At 39.8% G+C, this 20,365-nt stretch overlaps 1 protein-coding gene across 3 annotated transcripts in view; it reads left to right on the top strand.

The window, feature by feature from the left end:
* The window catches only part of LOC132908412 (semaphorin-2A), a 564,200-nt gene that overhangs the window by 118,431 nt on the left and 425,404 nt on the right, over window positions 1-20,365 (top strand). For all 3 annotated transcript variants that reach the window (XM_060962447.1, XM_060962437.1, XM_060962455.1), the window contains exon 2: window positions 7,098-7,325. The gene's annotated coding sequence lies outside the window, so the exon portion shown is untranslated. The remainder of the gene's footprint in view (window positions 1-7,097; window positions 7,326-20,365) is intronic.

The raw sequence follows: 20,365 nt of genomic DNA, 5'->3' as shown, positions 1-20,365 counted from the left end.
GGTCAGGAGAATCTATACAGACAATATCAGAATCGTAAGAGACAAATACCAGCATACTGGAATCCTAGAAGTTATAATCGAGAACACTAGAACTGAGGAAGTGAATATCGAGGTCATCAGAATTGTGAAAACTAATATCGTAGATATATAATATTGTAGAAGCTAATATTATGAACGTCAGCAACAAGACAGACGTTACCAAATTATTAGGATTGCAGAAACTGATATTGAAGATTCAAAGCATGAGAATTGGTATTAATGGCGAAGCATTGTTAATAGGCACAAAGAATGCCGTGAAGCTGAAGTTCTTAAAGAACCCAAAGGCCTTAGAGTTCAAAAAAATCTTTGAGGTTTCGTAGGTCTTAAGGGCTTTGAACATCCTAGAAATGTCGAGGATCTTATGAAAAGACTGTGTACTTCAGAGGCCACAAAAATTCTAAAGATTCTACAAAGTTTCATGCTTTCAGTATCGATACAACGTTCAATGCATATTAAAATTACATAGATTCTGAAATATTTGTAATTTTTATATCATTAATATTCTGTTTGACTATTTGTGATTTCTTGGTGTTTTATTAACGACTTCCTCATTGAAACAATTAAAAATATTTGTTTGTATAATATATTAGTCTGTTAACGAAGCGTATATGTTCCAACGTTTTAGATCTTTCACGTTGATTGTATGATTTATATATAAATTTAACCTGACTCGTTATGATAACACTACTCCTGTAGTAATATTCCTGTAGTTGTTTAGAGTTCTACTGGTGAATCTACTATTCGCTGTTGCTACTCTAAGTTGTACGATATCAATCTTGAAAATGAATAACCAGGTAGAACTACAAATATTTATCTAAAATAGGATCAGAGACATGGTGCCTCGCTGGTAATCCATCAATCCCAATGAAACAGACTTTTCATTAATAAACATTTATAAAAAGCAAACCGAAAAACTGTACATGTCATACATCACAGTCTAATAATACATACTATTATTCTTATAAATCATTCTAAATCTGTACAACATCAGTTTTACTCTACATGACAGTTATTCCATGCTGGTGCGTCATATTTTGTTGACGTTGACTCATATATTGATAATAAAATCATAGATCGTAACCGCAATCTTCAAACACAATATATCGTTATATTTCAGAGAAAGATGATTCCATACAGTTCTTTGAGGTCATATTTACCCTTAATGCATCTCTCCCTCTCTTTGTGTTGAATCAAGCAACTCATTACTTTACATTGTGAAACCCGTCGACAATGGCAGCCTTTTCTCCTCTACCTCACCGCTCATAAAGCGAAAGAGCGGTCTACTGCGAGAAGAAACCGATGAATGGGTATTCGCTGTACTTATACGACCTCCACTCGATCTTCGAATTCACATTCGACCATTCCCGTGCATATTTCCTTTTATCGAGACGGTTTTTTCCGGCTCGCATTATATCGATTTCACGGAGCAATTATTATTGCGTTCACTGAATCTCGAGTGAGGCAGCGTTCACTATGAGACGAATGTCGTCAAGTGGTCGATGTTTTCGATAAAAGATTGGACGTCAAGCTAACGAACGTCAAAGAATACTACACGAAATCTTTTATGTTATTAGACATTCAGATATACGGATTGATAGTATTGGAACACTTGTAGGCATCTGTTATGAATACATCATGTGTGTTACATGTAACATTTGGAATTTTTATTAGCACTGTTACGCGAGTCGACTATCATAACTGTATTTATGAATTTTGTAACGAATCTCAAAATACATATAGCGGTAAGATATTTAGTACAAGATATGTATTTTGCGGAGATCACAGAAATATTGAAATAGTCCATTACCTACGATATTTATAATCTCAATATTTATTTAACGTTTATTATATACTTAAAATGGATTAATGTATATAAATTTTTTACTAGATACACGTTTGCAATAAATATCTTGCAATTTCTATATATATATTTTTTTTTTCGATTATTTTCAAATTTTACGTGTCTACAGTGCTAATGAAACATATAATTAAAATATATAATATGAACACGAATGTTGTCTGTGGTAAATACTCAAAAATACTTTTGTGAGGCAGTATACTTCAAAAGAAATCGATATTACAATCGCACTTGTTGCAATTTAAATAAATTAACATATTAAAATTAGCTGCTTTTCGTGTATCCTACTGTTTAATCATTCTTCATTTGAATGTGCCGTTTGTTACATAACTTGACGCCATTTGCATTTTAAGTGAGAACTTTTATTTAAATCTGGATCGAAAAAGTCACTTGAAAATACTAATTTACCACTTTATTATTCATAATTAATCTAACATTTCCTCGTCACTCGTTCAACGACCGAGTCTACTTAAATTCAAAACTCCGCCTTTGGGTTTCTACGACATTGTTAGAAGTCCATGTGCAAGTCCAAGCTCCGTATAAAATAATCTCGCGAGCCGACTAAACGTCATTGAATCGTAGACGGTTTTGGCAGCGAAATTCGCGGAGCGGAAAAGCGGGAAAAAGTGGCGCGGCGGACGGTCGTACGCGACGATAAGAGGGCGAGCCAGGCGAGCGACAGTTTTGTTTCGTCGGAGCGGAAAGGAAAATTTCACCGTGAAATCCTGGACGTCCAGCGTGTTGGTTGTTTACTGCGCGCCCTTTTCTACCCTCTCTGGTTCCCGTTCTTTTCTTTTCCTGTTTCCCTCTCGACGACGAGACGCACATACGTATCCAGACATAATATTGTTACTAAGCGGTAGCATATTACTTTCGAACAGCGCGAGAAAATGAGCGGCCACGGTAGAAAGGGGAAGATGAAATGAAAATAAAGCATGGACAAACCAGCCGAGCCCCTTTCGTTTTTTAACGAGCAGCAGCAGCAGCAGCGAGTCAGCAGCAACACGGTCGTCGCTGGGAAGGCGCGCCGCGACTTGGAAACAAAAGAATTCGGAAGCTTCCTGTTTCGTAGTCTGCGCTGTGCGTGCGACTGCTCACCGCCGTACACGGAAGGTGTGAATGCGGGTACTTTCGTAAATGTACTCGGCTCGATTCGAAGAAGCTGAAGTCTCGACGTTGGCAACGGGAAGAATGGGGGCTCTACCCTGGGCACGAAATTCGAGAAGTAGGGACGGTGCAAGGGAACCGGGGAAAAAACGAGTGGAAGAGAGTAACGTTTCCATTGTTAGACGAGTTTATAATTTGAATAATGGTCGAGCACGGTCGTGGCGACGATTTTTATTGAAATAATAAGAACCGGGGCGTACTCGTGAAAGCTTGTTGCTCGTTCTTACTCCCTTCGCGCGTCAAGCCGCACAGAAAACGTTCTAAAAAAGGAAACGCAAAAGGTGTTACGGAGAAATCTGAAACGAATCGAGTCGAGTACCAGTTTCCGTGCAATGTGTCGCGGATTATATAGGCATTGAAAAATTGTATTCGAGCCGCGGAATGGTCGCGTCGTGGCTGCTGTGTAATAACTTGGCAAAGAGAATCGCGGCAAACGGGCCGGAAAGATACAGTCGTTTTTTGCTCATTCGTTCTTCTGCCTGATTAAAAATGATATTTTGCTCGTATCGAAATGAAACTTCTATGATGTATACGTATCCGGACGAGGCGTCCAAAGACTGCGAGTAATTGCGAGTAATTAGAAGTAATGGGAAACGGCAGCTCGCGTCATTAAATCAGAAATCGGTGGCTCGTATGATTTACACAGACGATGTTGTACTTACAACTCGGCGAGTAGCAACCGCCGTCGTTGGCTTGTACAGCGCAGAAAATTGTTTTCCGCGCTGCTGTGCCGGGAAGCACGCGTCGCGAGTAGGAAGCGGGGGCGAAACATCGTTGTCGTCGTAGCTCTCTTAAAAAAGAAGTCAGACACACGTGAAGAGAGTGAGAGGCCCGCGAGCAACAGAGTGTGAGCGAAAAACGGAAAGTGAAGGACAGAAAACGAGAGAGGGGGAGGAAGAGAGCGAGAGAGGGTCGTTGGGTGGAAAAAAGACACTGTATACTCCCTGTCGGCGACGCACACACTGGTATAAAAGCAGACACGCGTGTGTTGAAAAGAAAGGGCGTTGTCGTCCGTCTAGCGGGGCGTCTCGTCCCATTGTCCATGCACGCGGATGGGTTGGCTCTTTACTGAAATGCAAGCCGAGGTTTTTTCGAGGGATGGAAGCACGAGCCTGGGACGGAACGTTGGTAAAAGAGAGAAGATCATGTACGAGTGAAAAAGAGGGAGAGAGACAGGCGAGGGGTGGCCAGGCGGCTTCGCGACCCCCGACGCGACTCTTCGATTCGAGACAGGCGAGAACAGGCGGGTATGTTGGGGGTGCGTAGGTATTTTCCACCCCCTGGGGATCGCCGGCGGTCCCGCGACGCTCTCTCCTTCCGATTGTTACCTACACCGGTTGCTTGCACTGTTTTAACGTTATTCGAGACAGCTCCCTTTGTCTACCGATACGTTGCGCCTTCGGCGGAATGCCGGCCGAGGGTTCACATAGAAAGAAGTGGAGGGGAAGAGGGATGTAGACGACGCGAAGACAAGGGAGCGGAACACCGTCATTAATTCCACACGTTCCTTTACTTTTCTTCTTTTTTTTTCCTTCTTCCTCTTCTTTTTCGTCACTCTTCGTTGCTTCTTCCTCCAACATCGACGTCGCGGAGGAGCGGCGCGGACTGGCGTGATCGTCGCGCGATCGTGAATTTTTCATTAAATTAACGCGGCCTGTCGATTCCTTTGGCAGACAGCTTTCGGACGTGATTGTGCTCGGATAGCTAGGCGCCGACACGGACCAGATAAAAAGTTAGTTCTTCGGCGAGCACGCGAGCGCAAGCGCACGTGTACCACACGCTTCGCGCGTTTAAGTATTCATTATTTTGGAGCGTTTCAGACGGACGCGTGTGCTCGCACGTACGGTTTTAATGGCGTTGTGCAGAAGTCGAGACAGCGCGAGCCAGCGGTTCCCAAATTGCTCGCTTCAAAGAGCTTCTCGAAAGAGAACACGTACTGTTTTCGGCGACGAAAAAAAAAAGAGGAGTGGGCGGGAATTTCGTCGGATTTCGTAATCGAGAACGCCAGCTTTGTTCGCGTTGTTATTTCGACAAAGGAATTTTTGTCGGCAGAAAATACGATTTCGAGGAATGTTAAGCATATATAAAGGGTAGTTAATCATTTCCATGGGACGTTTAATCTAATCGAGAAGATTCGTTACATGAAATTACGTCCTACTTTGTTCATTCCCCGCGGAAAGTTATAAAATTACACGTTTCGACCGTGACGTAATTAGATTTCACCGTACGTATTATTTCTGTTTTCGTCTGCGTCCCACTAATTAACAATTTCCCACCGGACATAACCCGGCAGCTTCAAATATTTTTGTGTATGGCGTCTTCGGTTCTCGGTTATACTCTTTCATTATGATTCACTGTTATGAGTTGTACGTGTTATCATAAATTATTAATACTCCTACCTAGGGGATCTATAAAATAACCAAAACAATATACTCTCGTTACATTATCGTCCAGTTGGATATAATTCTTCCTATAATCTCTGAAAATGCCGTGCTCGGTTCCGTTTAAATCAAACATCTATATCCTGTGTAACCAAGAATATCATAAAACACGCTAACCGAAGAGATCTATAATTCTCTTTTATTCCTTTCTGTGCGCCGCCACGTACGATACGAGATCCCTTACGAGGCCCGGAATTGGTTCACTGGAGGGCACGCGAACTCATGAAAAAAGACAATGGACAGTGTCAAAGCGTAGTCGCCGTGTCGCCCCTCGTACTATCACCGACGGTAATACACGTATCTACCTACTTTCCTCATTCCCAACCCCTCTTGACTATCTGCTTGTCCTCTCCATTCTACACTACCTCGTTCCGTGCGTTTTATTCGCTCCCCCTCCTCCGACACTCTTCACCACCGCCGGACATGGTAGTTCTGTCGATTTAAGATTGTCGAAGTTATAAAGCTTCTCAAGCATTCCCTCGGGTTCGCAACTTTTACTCGAACTTGCTCGATCCTCGTTCGTCCTCGTTGTGTCTCCGTTCTTCCAGTGCCGTCGTCGCTACTACCGTCCTCTTTTTCCAATCGAGATTGCTCGCAACGTGTCGAAGGAGTAATTTTCCTGTTTTGTGGCGCAACTTTCTCCCAGTTACTCGCTCATAAATGGCGGAGAGTGTTCGTACACACGTGTACATAAGTCACTGAACACTTGCTAGTTTTAAATATAAGTTTTAACTTTCATCCAGCAGATGCTCGATTATTGTTGACGCAGTTGTGGAATATTCTATTTTATAAAGATAGGTAAAATCGAATAACAACGTCTTTTACCGCTGTACGACGACTAAATTATATAAAACATAGAATTCATATGTTATAGTTTGGTAAAATTATGATACTTCAGTTTAACCCAGAACACAATGAACATGAAGTATTTACATCTTCAAAACGTAGTATAATTTAATCATTGCATCGTTGCATTTTTGTTAACTTACTTCTAATTGATAGTGAGAAGCTAGAAAGTGGAGAGAAATAGTCTTGCTGGAATCCGAAGTTACTAGAAAAGTTTGCTTTTGTGTTCTTGTTTCTATGTTTAATCGCTACGCTAAGTATATCTTTACGAGGGAATCTAGAAAGTTTGGAATTTGTTGTTAGAGTTAAACGCGTTTTGAAATTTGGAAGTCAAAATCTTAGAGTTCTTGAACTTTGGAAGTATCTGAACCTTGCAGTTGACAGGTATAGAAGTTTTGATCCTGTACTCCTATCCATCCTTTAATCGCGCAAGATCTATCTCGAATTTTTTAAAAATTTACTAAAGACTATCGATGAAACGATTAATTATCTTCATCCCTCTAAAAGTTAAATATTTTTCTCAGCAATGTCTTCAATATCAACTTAAACATATCAAATATTCTAAATAACTGAAAGACAAGAAATTGAGAATTTAAAAATTTAGATGTTAACTTCACTCGACGATCAATTTCACTGTTCTATTGAATCTAAAGTTTACGACAGCAGTTGTTTCTTAAATTTCCTTGGTTCCTTTTAATATCTTACGATATATTCGATCTTCAGAAGACGTTTATCTTTCTTTGCAGAAATGATAACTCTAGACGAAGCTCGCAGGTCGGAAGTCAGGAAGATGCAACTTCGTTCGTGTAACAGTGTTCTGTGACAGCAATTACCGTGACATGAAGTGAAGAAACGGGTCGTCTGAAGAGACTGCAAAATCCTGGGAAGCCACTGCAAAGAAGCGAGACTTCGTTCTGAAAACTTGTCCGCGAGATAAGACGTCGACGCGAGTAACGAAAAGTGCAACTATAACGGTGAGTAAGGTTTTAAGTTTCATCAGCAGGTCGAATAATGAATTTCGTGAACGAGAAGTCGCTACCCTTTGTCAACTAGTAGTTATTTAAAAATTGTTGAAAAAATTTAAACCAATCTTTGATATATATATATAATTACCATATATAATCTTATAGATAAGAATCATATATAACAATATATGTATATGTCGGGTTAACGTTAAGGATTGGATTAGGGGTGTGTAACGAATCTTCGCCTGGGTTACTCATCGTTGTTGTACAATCGAGATAGCGTTTGTTATCACAGATATAGATAGTATAAATCGACAAGTGGCCGCGGTAACTAGACGCTAATAACAATGACCTTAGGTTCGATATGAGAAATCCAGGGTCCACGGGCTAACTCTTTGTTAAACTCAGAATATATTTTGAAGCACAAGGTAACGTTCGCTGTGACGCTCGGTACATGTACTGCCCTTAAAGACGATGTGTAACTCTCCAAGGAGATCGCAAGAATAAATGAATGATGAAAACTTTCCTCTCCTTACGATCGCGTTCGTTTTGTTGAATATTGGCCGGGGATACCAACAAGATTGCAGCCACCGTTGCAAGGCAGACCCGCGTAGCTACGACATTGTTCCTGCTCGGGGTTTGATTGTTAATACAACGTGTGTCTCATAATATTGGCACTTCTCTGTTAGGTGGAACGTTCATCCCGTGACCGAGGCTATGCTCGGCGACCGGTTGTCGCCTCGAGCCTAAGCTCATTGTCTCAAGTTCCGAATGACTGTGTCTGGGTTATTTCGTAAATGCTACAGTATTGAGGTTTTTCCAAATAATTCCAACGGGGGGCCCCGTTGTCCTTCTGTCTCCGACATATATAATAAAATATATAATAATAATCGAAAAGAAAATAATTTCCATGTAAAACGAAGAAAGTTCATACATTTCCATTCGTACTAGTGCGATGATCTTTCGCGTTTTCATTACGTTTATCGACGAATGATTTTTCAATTTCCCACATCTTTGACCCATTGTGACCACAGTCGGGCATATATCCTTGTTTCAAGCCGAGCCAATATCGACGTTTTTGGCAATTGATTCCCGGCTCGCTCGCTGGCGAGCTTTTAATATTGGCGACCATGAATAATTTCTAGGCAACATTCGTATTCCGACACTCATGGCAAACATTCATCACCCTTTGCATTTGTAGTACATAGAACGGTGTGTTTATTTACGGCAAAAGTTGACGATCAACAAAGTACGCACGAAACGAATGCAATCGACGTAACGTGTACGATTGAAATCAAAAAATATTGTAAACCGATACAACAAGTCTGTTCGTACGAAGCTTCTACAGACTGACTTACCTTTGATTTTTCCTAATTTCGTTAATTCGATATTTCTTGCAATTCCATCGGACTGGGAACTGGGAAGAGCCTTAAGACGTACAAAGTTTGTTCGTTAGACACTCCGCGGAAGCCCGTTAATTATATTAAATCAAACTTGTTCGTATTTTCCAGACGCTCTCTTTTCCGTCTGGAAACGCTTTACAACTTCGTTAAACAAAGCTCCCACCTCTCTGTTGCACGGCAAGTCTGATTCCACAGAGTGGTACATCGACGTTGAACTTTTGCTCTGCGGCGTGTCTATCTTTGCCTGAGTTCGCTTTGTCTGTTTATTCCAAGTAGCCTGCATTTAAAAAATTCCTTCGATCCTCCAGCGAATTCGTAATTTTCACTTCTTTCGTTTCAATTGCACGATTGATAGAGCATAGAGGCCACAGAAGAGTCTCAACTAGTTCACCTAAGCGATAGTCTCTCTCGGAAGCCAGTCTCAGGACAAACATAACACGTGTAGATATTCAAAGGGTCCTAGAGATGGGCGCTTAAAGACGCGAAATAAATACAAATACCTCGTGACGTTGGTAAGAACGAAGCAGGCCAAGAGTGATTTTTTTCACACATTATCGCATAGACGCGAGTGTGTTGCGCACACGAACACTCGACGGAATGCATATGAAACGTCAAATGCACTCGGTACGGTCCATCAAAATGCAAATATCTTTTATCCGCGCCGGTAAAATATGCGTCCGTGGAGAATCAGTATTCAGGCCGAGTACGGCCGATCCGCCCCTATGGTATCGAAACCGGTATGTGTGCACCAGCGTGGATACACACGCCGCAGGGTTACCGTTGGGGCAAAGTAACCCCTCCGAAAAAGACCACGGGAGCCACCCTCTTGGCCAAATCTTTATTTTACGACCGATCTGCCGGATCGATGGCCCCTTCTCGATGACAGGCCACGCAGGCTGAATCTCTCGAACGTACCGTAACCAATTTTAATTGATACCACCTCCTCGATGCTCCCCGGAACTCTGGGGACAAGTGGATCTCGAACGAATTTCTCTGATGCGACAGTCCATCGACTATAAATCATGGAATAGAATAGGGTTCTCTTTTATCGTTTTAATTTACATTTCTTTATTTTCTGCATGGGTGGTTTTGTGAAGCATACGTTGCCGATATATCGATTTTACTTCTGTTTAAAATGTTCGTTGTTATTAAAATACGGTTAACTACCTTTAGTTCCTTTGATCAGCAACTGTTTTATTTCGAATAATAATATTTATTTCATATATGCTTTCATTGCTTTTTCTAGGTTATTTTGTTTGAACGCACGGAATGTAAAAGCGAGAGTTACGTCAATAATCAGTAGCGTTACTTAAATAATTGAATTGATGCAACACATACACCGGTAACAGGTTATGCGTATCGAATCGATACAACATATACGTCAATAGCATGTTAATGAATGTTGGTTTAGTAGGAACAATATGAGGATGAAGTTATCGAAGCGAATTCGAATTAGTCCACGCGTTCGAATTTTATAGAGAAATTTCGAAAAGCATCTGGATCTGAGATTTACCGGAGAGTCGAACAGCTGGAACGAAAACTGGCGGCAGGATGTGCTCGAAAGAGCGAACATCGACCGGTGTTTCTAACTTTCACCTCGTTCTCTTGGTTCTATGAAATTTCATTTCCGTTTCTTCTTGCAAAATAGTTGATGCATTATTGATCGCGTTATATTATCGCGCCTTTATTGCTATTACTATTACCTGCATCGTTTACTTTTTACATTTGTCCATTGATGTACCTTCGATTGATTTTAATCTCTTCTCTACCTATGAAAACAATTTTCCTCTTTGAAAGATATCGAATTCTCCATCCATGCGGTGAAACATTTTAACGTAACGATTTCAAAATCACGAACGATCCGTAGTTTCCGTGTAACTTCGTATTTATTTGTTTCTATTAGATTTACATTTGTAGAATAGAGACGGTGGAACGTTTCTATTTCCCATGGTAGTTGGACGATGATCGATACACGGACAAAATGTAGACCAAGCGAGCACACTTCTAACCTATCGAACTATATCAATCATTTATGTAAACTCGATAACAGGACTCTTGGTCCATCGAATAAAATCCTGTAGTCTTTTTCTTTTCCAAGTTCGATATCAAAGCCGAACGTTAGCTTAAACGATTAGATCGAGTATTTTGTTTGATCGAATTTATATTTTTATAAGCAGAACCTCGAAAAAAATCAGTTTGTAATTTTTGTGTCCAATCAATGGCGTAAAACTAGAAAAATTCGCGAGTTATTTTGCAGCAATGTTTTTTTGGAATGTTTTTTAATTAAACACTGTCAGATATTTTTTAACATTTCCGCAGTTGCAGTATCTTTCAGAAACCCGTTCAATTTCGCGCAACTGTTACTCTAGCATGTTTCGTCTCGGTGGTATAACTATTGGTTTGTAGGTCGAACAACACGGCGTTTTTATTCAGATTAAAAAGGGTTGTGCCTCTGAAAGGGGCGGTTTGCAAGCTATGTTTGTCGAAACATCTTTCCTCGTTCTGTATACAATTTTTCTGCGCTGTTTGCTGACACAGTTTTTAGCGACTCTATGGATTTACGGCGCCGCTTTCCATCACAATAAACGTGCACGCTGTTCCGTGTCGCGTATTGGTAACTTTTAATTTCGTATTATTTTCATAAATTATGCGAATTCTATCGATCGTGCGTGTTTGAAACAAACGTTAGCAAATATCTTAAACAGATTAAAAGATTACCGGAACTGTTGTGCATTTCGTTACTGGCGTTTTATTACTTGCAGTTTCTATGCATTTTGCGTGCTAGTTCTTTGCGTGTACTTTAATAGAAAATAGTTATTATGGAAACTTGAACAAAGATTAATAGAAAATTAAAAAATCTGCAAGTTGACGTTTCAGTTTTTTCTAGACTGACCCGATAAAATTCTTACAAAAATTCATTTTCTATCCGTTTACGTGCTTCATAAGAAGCTATTGTTAGACAAAGATTAATAGAACAAAAACTAATAAGAAGTAAACTAAAGTGTGTGGATTAGCATTTTAGCCTTATCGGGTCTGATCTCACACAGTTCTTTAAAAAATTCCATTTTTATCCATTTATTTCATCTATCGCGAAATATTTTTTATTTATCTGAAAATTCCTCTTGTCGCTCGTAAACCCATGGTCACTTCGATCAAGCCAATTATCTTTTTCATTATCTAAAAAAAAAAGCTCGGTTATTAAATCCAACAAAATAGACCGCTTGGAGGATTTTCGAGAGTACTTGACGTCCCAATAGCGAAAGGCTGAGCCCCTTTTTCCGCGGAGATCTCGAACGGCTGGAAGTTCGAGGTCCCTTACGAAAGCTCCGACGAATCGGACGTTTAGAAAAACGGACGATTTTATCGCGAGGTAAATTGAATCGGGCCGCGCTGGATGGCGAGATCGAGAGGGTGGTGGAAAGTGAACAAGGAGAAAAAGATACGAGCAAGAGAAATACAGCGGCGCATTACGCATCCCTTGTTACCGGTTGTAGTATATATTTCACGTGTATTTGCATACAAAAGGCCCTCCTTTATGAGTTGGTAGTATTACCGTTACTTAGTATTTCCCAATCGACTGAAGATGCTCCGTTTGCGCGCACACAGCACCAAAGAAATATCGTTCCTTTGCTTGTGAAGAAGAATTGAAACCTTATTGAGAGATGTATTGATCTTCTGCTGCAAACACATCTTCTTCGTATCGAATTAGACTTCTTTAACTTCAAGTTTTATATTAATATTAATATTCTTTTCGATCGTTGAACTTTATTCAAGATTTCATAGTTCAATTTTATAATTTTATATGATAAAAGGTTGCCCTTTGATTTGATTTATGAGTATGCGATTTTTAGATCGTTGCCATTTACATTAGGAATATTACACTGTTACAGTGTTTCTTAATTAAATTTACTTCGTCATTAATCACGATGTTGAGTAAGTTGGCCATCAATCAATTTAGAAATTGTTGCCAGTTCTTACGATAGTTTAACCATATTTCAGGAACCTTATTACGCAATGTTCATTAATCAATTACATCGCATGTTACATAATTCTCCACCATCCTATTTTACCGAAATCTAATGATTCTAATTGTGTAACCGATATTCTGTATTTAGTATGCGTGCTCGGGAAACTACGCGCTTGATGTAGTATAATTACATAGATATCGATTAGTTTTACATGAAATAGTAAAGAATTAACTTTTACAAGTATTGCAATCGAATACGTCCAATTATTTAATTGCACGTAATTCGCGTTCTTGTTAAAAAGGAAAAAAATTATTCCTCGTGTTACGCGTCGACATGATTCGCTATTTTCTTTTCCTGAAACGTAATCTGTATGATTTCTGTGCTTGTCAGGCACTAAAAGCACTTTAAGATTTTTCGTTTTGTTTACCACGCTGCTAACCTTGTTTGCTGGTCGTTTTAAAAGTAGCAGTTCCTGGCCTCCGTGAAACGACGTCAGATAGAAATAAAAAAAAAAAAAAAAAAAAAAAAGAGCAGGGAAAAAAGTCGCTTGCCGTGAGAATCAAGTAATTCTTTATGTATGCTTCGCTATAGGTGAGGCTATCTCAAGTATCCTCGCTAGCTGTGCTAACAAACCCGGTTTTCCCAGAAAATATATGCGCGTAATATTTACCAAGAAGAAATATTATTCACGAAACGAAGTTTCGAAACATGGCAGTCTTGCAGCAAAAAATTTCAAACTGAAGTGACGCAAGAATATTCAAAATATTTGAATTCTCATATCTTTTTGTACTTGCAATATAGAATCAACTAACGCTAGAATATTCAAAATATTTGAATTCTCGTATCTTTTTGTACCTTCGATATAGAATCAACTAACGCTTATAATTCAATTCTTAATATAAAGTATATTTCGGTTAATTTTAAAATAGCGTTGCACTGTATCTCATTCCTTAACAATGTACACTGTACATTACATTAGTAATCTGCACATTTTTAGTCACACAATTTTAAGTTACATTATGTAATTTTAACGCATTCAAGACCGATTGCATAGCATACATGCTGTATCTCGTCGCCATAAACGACAACAAGTCAGTATTTTCAGTTAATCTTGAAAAATGCCTCGGTAGGCATAAATATTACTATATACACGTTGTATGATTTTCTCATCATTAAAATAAATATCATTACCTTTGGCGTCTTTATCTTTCTGAAATTTTAACTAAAACAATCATATAAATGGGTATGTTACATGATCATTTGACGTCAGAATTATTACGGATGCCCGATCACATACCATGACCTCTATCTATTTTTAAATACAAATTATCTAAAACGTGTTTCTTTTTATTCCTACACTGACGAGTTTCGTTTGCTTCTTATTATTAATTCAAAAATGTTTTCAATCATTCGGGAAAGCTTCGTTCAAAAACACCGATCCCGAAAGTGTTAAGGTATACTACTTGTTATATTTTTCGCGGTGACGTGTCTTACGTCACAAAAATTTTAAAGTTTCCTTCGGTATTTATTATTTATAAATATGAGTTTTCAATTTATTACTATTTTCTGAAATCGTGATTAATTAAACCACGTAGCAAGTCCACAAAACTGTCATAATTCTGACGATAGACCGACAAGAGTAAATCAAATTCCAAACGAATAATAATTTCGATAACGATTTCAATTTAGATACCGTGGTCGCGGAAAATTACGTTCCCTGACCGATCGATGCTCACCCTTCGTTTTACGATGAAATCGGCCCATGAAAGCAATCGTTTTCGAGGGCATCGAAAAGAGAGAATGCTCGCAGGAGAAAGTATTTTTCACGTGGTGGCCGCCGCTGAAAGTTCCCGGTGAAATGCCCGATTTCGTTCGATTGAACTGCCTCGAACGAGTACGCTATTTAACCGAACGCCAGTAAAAAGCCTAAATGAGATTCTTCGCCTCTCTTCACCGGCTTGTGGAAAAGCACACGCGCGATTTTCCGGCTTCAGCTATTCTGCATATCCTATTTCGCGGCTCGCGTGCTTCCTCTCCCCTGTTTCTCTTTTTCCCCTACATTTCTTCTATTTTTTTCTACAGCCTTTCTCTCCTCGTTTCTGCCCTTCGTTTCACTTCCGCTCTTCCTACATAGCCGCCTAGTTGTTGCGCCGCACACTTGTATTAATTTATTTCTTCATTATTACACGCTGGTTCGCACATTCGATCCTGCCGATTTTCTTTAAAAAGAAAACAAGAGAAGAGAGGCCGGACGAGGATTTTCGCGCGAATTTACGCGTGGCTACGCCACGGTTAACCGGTCTTAGGAACATATTTTCCGCATTTATGGAAAGCGATATTTATTAAGAACATATATCACGAAGGGACGAGAAGAGACTGCCTCTGGTCGCGTTAAAAATAAAGCCCGCCATCGTTTCATGTGTACCACTTGCTGGGATACCGGATTAACGTATTAGTGGCCAATAACTGTAATTTATTTTTCACTAAATTGTCCAACGTATTTAATCTCTCTTTTTGCAGGAGAATTAATTTCGGACGATGGTAGAATATCGGTGTGTGCTCTCTTCTTTCTAGTTTTTATTAAAGTGCATTCAACAGCAATTTAAACACGCGCACATAATCTTCCGTATATTAATTCATCTCGAATATTTTGATGAAAGCATAGAATCCGTACACAGCAATTCATAAAACGATAAAAATATAACCACTATCTCTGTTCGTACGAATAAGAGCGAATATAATAAATACGTATATAATAATTTGTACAAAGAGGAAGTAAATGTACTCTTGTTGTGTAACAATGAATATACAATCGATGTCAGCCGAGTAAAAACTTAACGAATAAAACCAACGAATAAAAGCTGCAGCCACGAGGGACTTAGTTATCGTGGAAAGAAATAACGAAGAAAGTTAAAGGAAGAAACAAGAGTAAAGGCAAAGAACTGTGACTGAGATACAAAAAGCAGCGGCAAGAATTATAAAGGGTTGGGCGTAAAAAGGCAGAACGAAGATGGAGAGCAACAATGAGAGGAAAATGCATATTTTTATTCTGCGGAGAATTTACAATTCAAGTACAAAAGATACAATAGAGCATGACATTACTTTTTTCCGGTAAAGAAAGTTAGACCTGCTGAATGATCGTACAAAGAGCGGCTGCATACACTATAAAAGTTACAATGGAACGTAACCGTAGAATGTAACAATTCCCGCTTTTTATTCGAAATTGTGTCAACGTCACGCGTAAAGTGCTCGATAATTTACGAGCAATTGAAGTTACGATTGCTATTAACTTATTTCACGCGCATTCCACTTTGTTTTAATCGAGCGATTAAAACTATGAATATCGTTAAATAAGCTGTTTAACTTTCCGACACAGAAACGCGCACCGTGTAAATTCCTTGTTCAGTGAAAACTCGGAATCAAATAAAGGGAAAACATCAAAGATGTGTAGCTGTTATATCACGTGCAACATATAATAGAACTAGCGATCGTTCCGAGGAATTCATAAACTGTATCTGTGGTTATCAAGCCCGGTTATAACAAGCTAGCGTAGACAAGCGCGTTATCATCTACCAGCTATCAATAATGAAAGGACAGCCTTGCACATTCGCATCACCGACGTGACGAAACGCGCAATCTTGTCTACATAAACCTGTAGATTATCACCGAAACTTCCTGTTTTCGAATGGAATATTGTAGTATACATTCAACATCTTTAACTGGATATGTACATCTGTTCTCTTGGCGATAAACTGTTACATTGTCTTCTCGAATAATATTCTTATCTTTACCCTTCTCGATAATTCTATTAATTTTAATAACTTTATAATTCAATAAATACGTTATCGATATCGTTACATACAGAACGTCGACAATTTTTCACGTCCAAGAAGGTTATCCATCAGAATCCCCTTTTCGGGAATTTAATCATTCCCATGTACGTATTTCGTTGCGTTCGCTACCGTGAAGCGGAAAGCGCATCTTTCCGTGTTTAACGACGTTAAATTCGCGGTTGATGAGGGTCCCCTTCCAACTTAACGAATTTTCGTCGCATCAAACAGAAATTTCAGCAAAGCGGTCGTAATGGCCTGCGAATTGGCCATATAAAACGCAGTTTACCGTCACCGTGCACTCCCTCCTAGCCGAGTCGTACGTCTGGATTCTAACAATTCCACGAGTTTCGTGGTTCGACCGTGTCGCAACCAGACCAAGCTTTCTGCAGCAATGTTACGGCCGCAAAAGGTCCAACTCGCCTCTGCTGGCCAGCGGTATACATTCGTTATTACATTGGCCCGATGTCGGACGTAGCTCGAGCGTGTCTATCGATCGAAAGAGTGAGAATGCCACTCCGCCGGACGAGATTCTTATCGTTATCCTCGCCACCGTTAGCGGAGAAAGGAATATTATTCCATCCGCGCATGTTCGAAGGGCCACCGATGTCAAACCACGATCCTTAAACAACTGGTGAGCTCTCAGTGTCCAATACGGTCACGGAGGGGCTGCTTCCCAGCTGCGGAAGCTTCTACGGCTCTTGCCATCCCTTTCTCGCGCGTACTCACTCCCGTTGAACTTCTTCCTTTCCTCATCCGCATCCGAGCTGATCAGAGACAACTGATAGCCGCGCCTCACGAAAGGGGTTTTAATTCCAAGCTGACTCAGCCGCACGCATTTGCCCGGAAAGCAATAAAGTTAAGTGTAAACAGCAGTCTCTGCGAGACGACCCTCCGCCCGGATGGGGTTACGCCTTTCTCTCGTGTCTTCTTCGTCGTCGCTCGTCCACCGTCCGTTCTCCGGTGTCGTGTGACACGCGTGTCTGAGGGTGTTCATGCGTTAATCGTGACTAACGCGAAGGGTTCCTTGGATTTAGAGATACCAGGGCGAGCACGCGCGACGACGCTTCAAAGAGGCGATTTCTTCGCGGGGAAACATGCCGCCTCTGATTCGTCCGCTCGATATCGATGCAGGAATGCGTCCCTTTCTGAGAGAAATTGTGCATTCAGAGAGAAAAGTGAGACGATATGTCTGGATGTTTGCATTTGTAAATCTGTTGAAATATTATATTGTTATCCTGCCTTTATGGAAACATCGTAGGAATTGTGCTTGTAGCTCTCGCTATTAGGAAAATTTCTTTCTTTATATCTCGTTCCATCAATTTCAATCGTTCGTTCTTCTGAAATAATAATTTTAGTGTAAATCCTCTATTTAATTATTCGTAGATAGTGAATCTATATCAAGATTTTGACAAAATTCACTTTACGGTAGAATCTTCTTCAGTTAGCTCGACAGAGGCTACCGCTGGTGCGTGTTAGTAAAATACAAATTACGAATGCGCTACTTATCGAAGAAAATTTTGTTTCTTTTCTTCTGAAACAACGAAGGCGCAAATTATTTATTCGTACAAAGCGAACGTTGTATCAAGATTTGGAAATTCACTTTAGGGTCCAATTTTCTTAGGGCAACTTGACAACGCAGAGGAGGGATAGCATTCGTGCGTGTTAATAAAATACAAGCCACGAATACATGTGGGCTTCCTATACGAGCTGATCCCAGTTTGTTAGATTCTATTCGATATTTTCAAGGCTGTGACACGCATGTTAAAACGGTAGCACGGAACCTCCCCGAAACCGTGGATCGCTTTCAGTAGCAATAACGGACAAAGAAAAACGCGGAACATGCGAGACACATAAATATGGCCCCTGTTCGGCGGCATTAGGAGCTTATCGTTATTCTGCACACGTTGGCCGTTCGTCGCAGCCCACAGGCACTAACTACTTGCGTTACGAGTCGACCAAGAACCTCCCCCCGTAGATAAACAACAAGGGGGAACGACCACCACCATCGTCGCCCTTCTACAGAGCCTACCTCTCGATAGCTATAAGCATTTAATTTGCATAGAAACGCGACTAACTTTGGCTATTAAACGTTCTGCGCCTTGAGGCTCACGCCAGCTTTCAATTACTCGAACAGCAAATCCTTGAATTCACCCATCTCCCTTATTGCTAATCCACGAAGGATTGTTACCGGCTGATCATTTCAGTACACGGTGAATCGTGTACTATCGAGCTCCGAGAATATCCTTTGACGATTCTTGAGTATTTACTCCTCGTGTTCTTTATAATTATATTATCCAAGTAACATGTATAATAGAAAAAAGCTTAGTTGATGAGAATTCGTATCTAAGAAGGATCAAAGTAATGTGTCTTGGAGGTAGAGACTGTAGATGTTTATGAATTTATGGGAAATTAGATTAATACACAAATTTACAGAATATGTGTAATATAAATATAATAAATATAGAAAATATCCAAAATAGAATACTTTACAGATTTATGATATTTAAAGCGTAAAACAGATTTCTATTTAGGTTCCACTCTTTAGTTGTGTCCATAAAAATGTGAATTTGCAGAAATATCTGCAGTCCATTTATAAATACCCTATAATTGAAAATATTTTTTCGAATGCGAGTTATAAATTTTTGGATTCAGAAGCAAATTTAAATTTAGAAATCTCATTCAACGCTAAATAGTCTTGGGAAAATATTCTCTCACTTAAAAGAGAAAATAAACCAAACTGTTATATATAAATACAACCGTTTTACTGTACTTAGTTCGATGGAATATATATAAATACAACCGTTTTACTGTACTTAGTTCGATGGAATACGATCTACTCGATTCAGTTCGTAGTACTACGACTATTAGAAATTACCTTTAATTTCGATCAGGATACAGATCTACACACCGCAAATAGTGGTTTTCAGACCTCAAATACCGAGTCCCTGAATCCTGGATCTTGCCACTACTCCCGCAAAGTTGTGAGACCTTATTCGACAAAACCCTCGATTCGAGGAACATGTCTAGTCCAACATGTAAAACTTCGACCGCTAAGACCTTCTATATGTGGAACCAGTCCCGAACTGCCAAAGGATCCTGGACCTCAACCGCACCAGCCACGCAGCCGGGGTTCCAAGGACTGGGTTGCCCAGGATTACTTGAAGATTATAAAAGCATCAGTGACGATACCTCGCAACTTTGAGACCTACCACGAACTGCCTCGATAATCGTAGGTCTTCGATTAGTAAGATCTTGAAAACATGGAACCCGTCTGGTGCCTCCCTAACTGCTAGGTCGGTGAAAAGATGGCTCGCACAGATGTGTCCCATGAACAGCATAAGGACAAGAGATATACCGTGTTCACTTCTCTTTCGCTGTGTGGATGTAGACGCTCTTAACCAGTAATGAAAATATGTGTGCTATGTTTTTAATACTGTGACAGAAGAATGTTGTTCTATTACATAACATTATAAACCATTAGGTTTACGTAAATTTTTTGCTTTGAATCACCGTGTCAAGTGATTAGAACCTATAGTTCTGATTACATGTGATTCCGATAGTAAGAGGTTCTCGACATTCCACAGTCCTGAGATCTGATAATCCGGCGTTAAATTAAGCGGTTCCTAGGAAATAGGATCCCAAAGCTTCTGAAACCTCAAGATCCTATTAATCACGCATTCAACCATCCTCGAGAGCTAATTATTTTATATTTTTTAACTTCTCTACATTTAACACCGTAGTTTTCGTACTGATCCCTCTGACGGCTAAATTTTCCGTGATACATGAGATATTAAATATGTTCAACTATGATTGCAATGTTTTAGAAACTAGTATTCCCTTAGAAA

The sequence above is a fragment of the Bombus pascuorum genome, chromosome 1, assembly GCF_905332965.1.
Source record: "Bombus pascuorum chromosome 1, iyBomPasc1.1, whole genome shotgun sequence".
Taxonomy (NCBI): Eukaryota; Metazoa; Arthropoda; class Insecta; order Hymenoptera; family Apidae; genus Bombus; species Bombus pascuorum.
The sequence above is the reverse complement of the archived record's forward strand: the minus strand, read 5'-3'. Positions and strand labels throughout refer to the sequence as shown.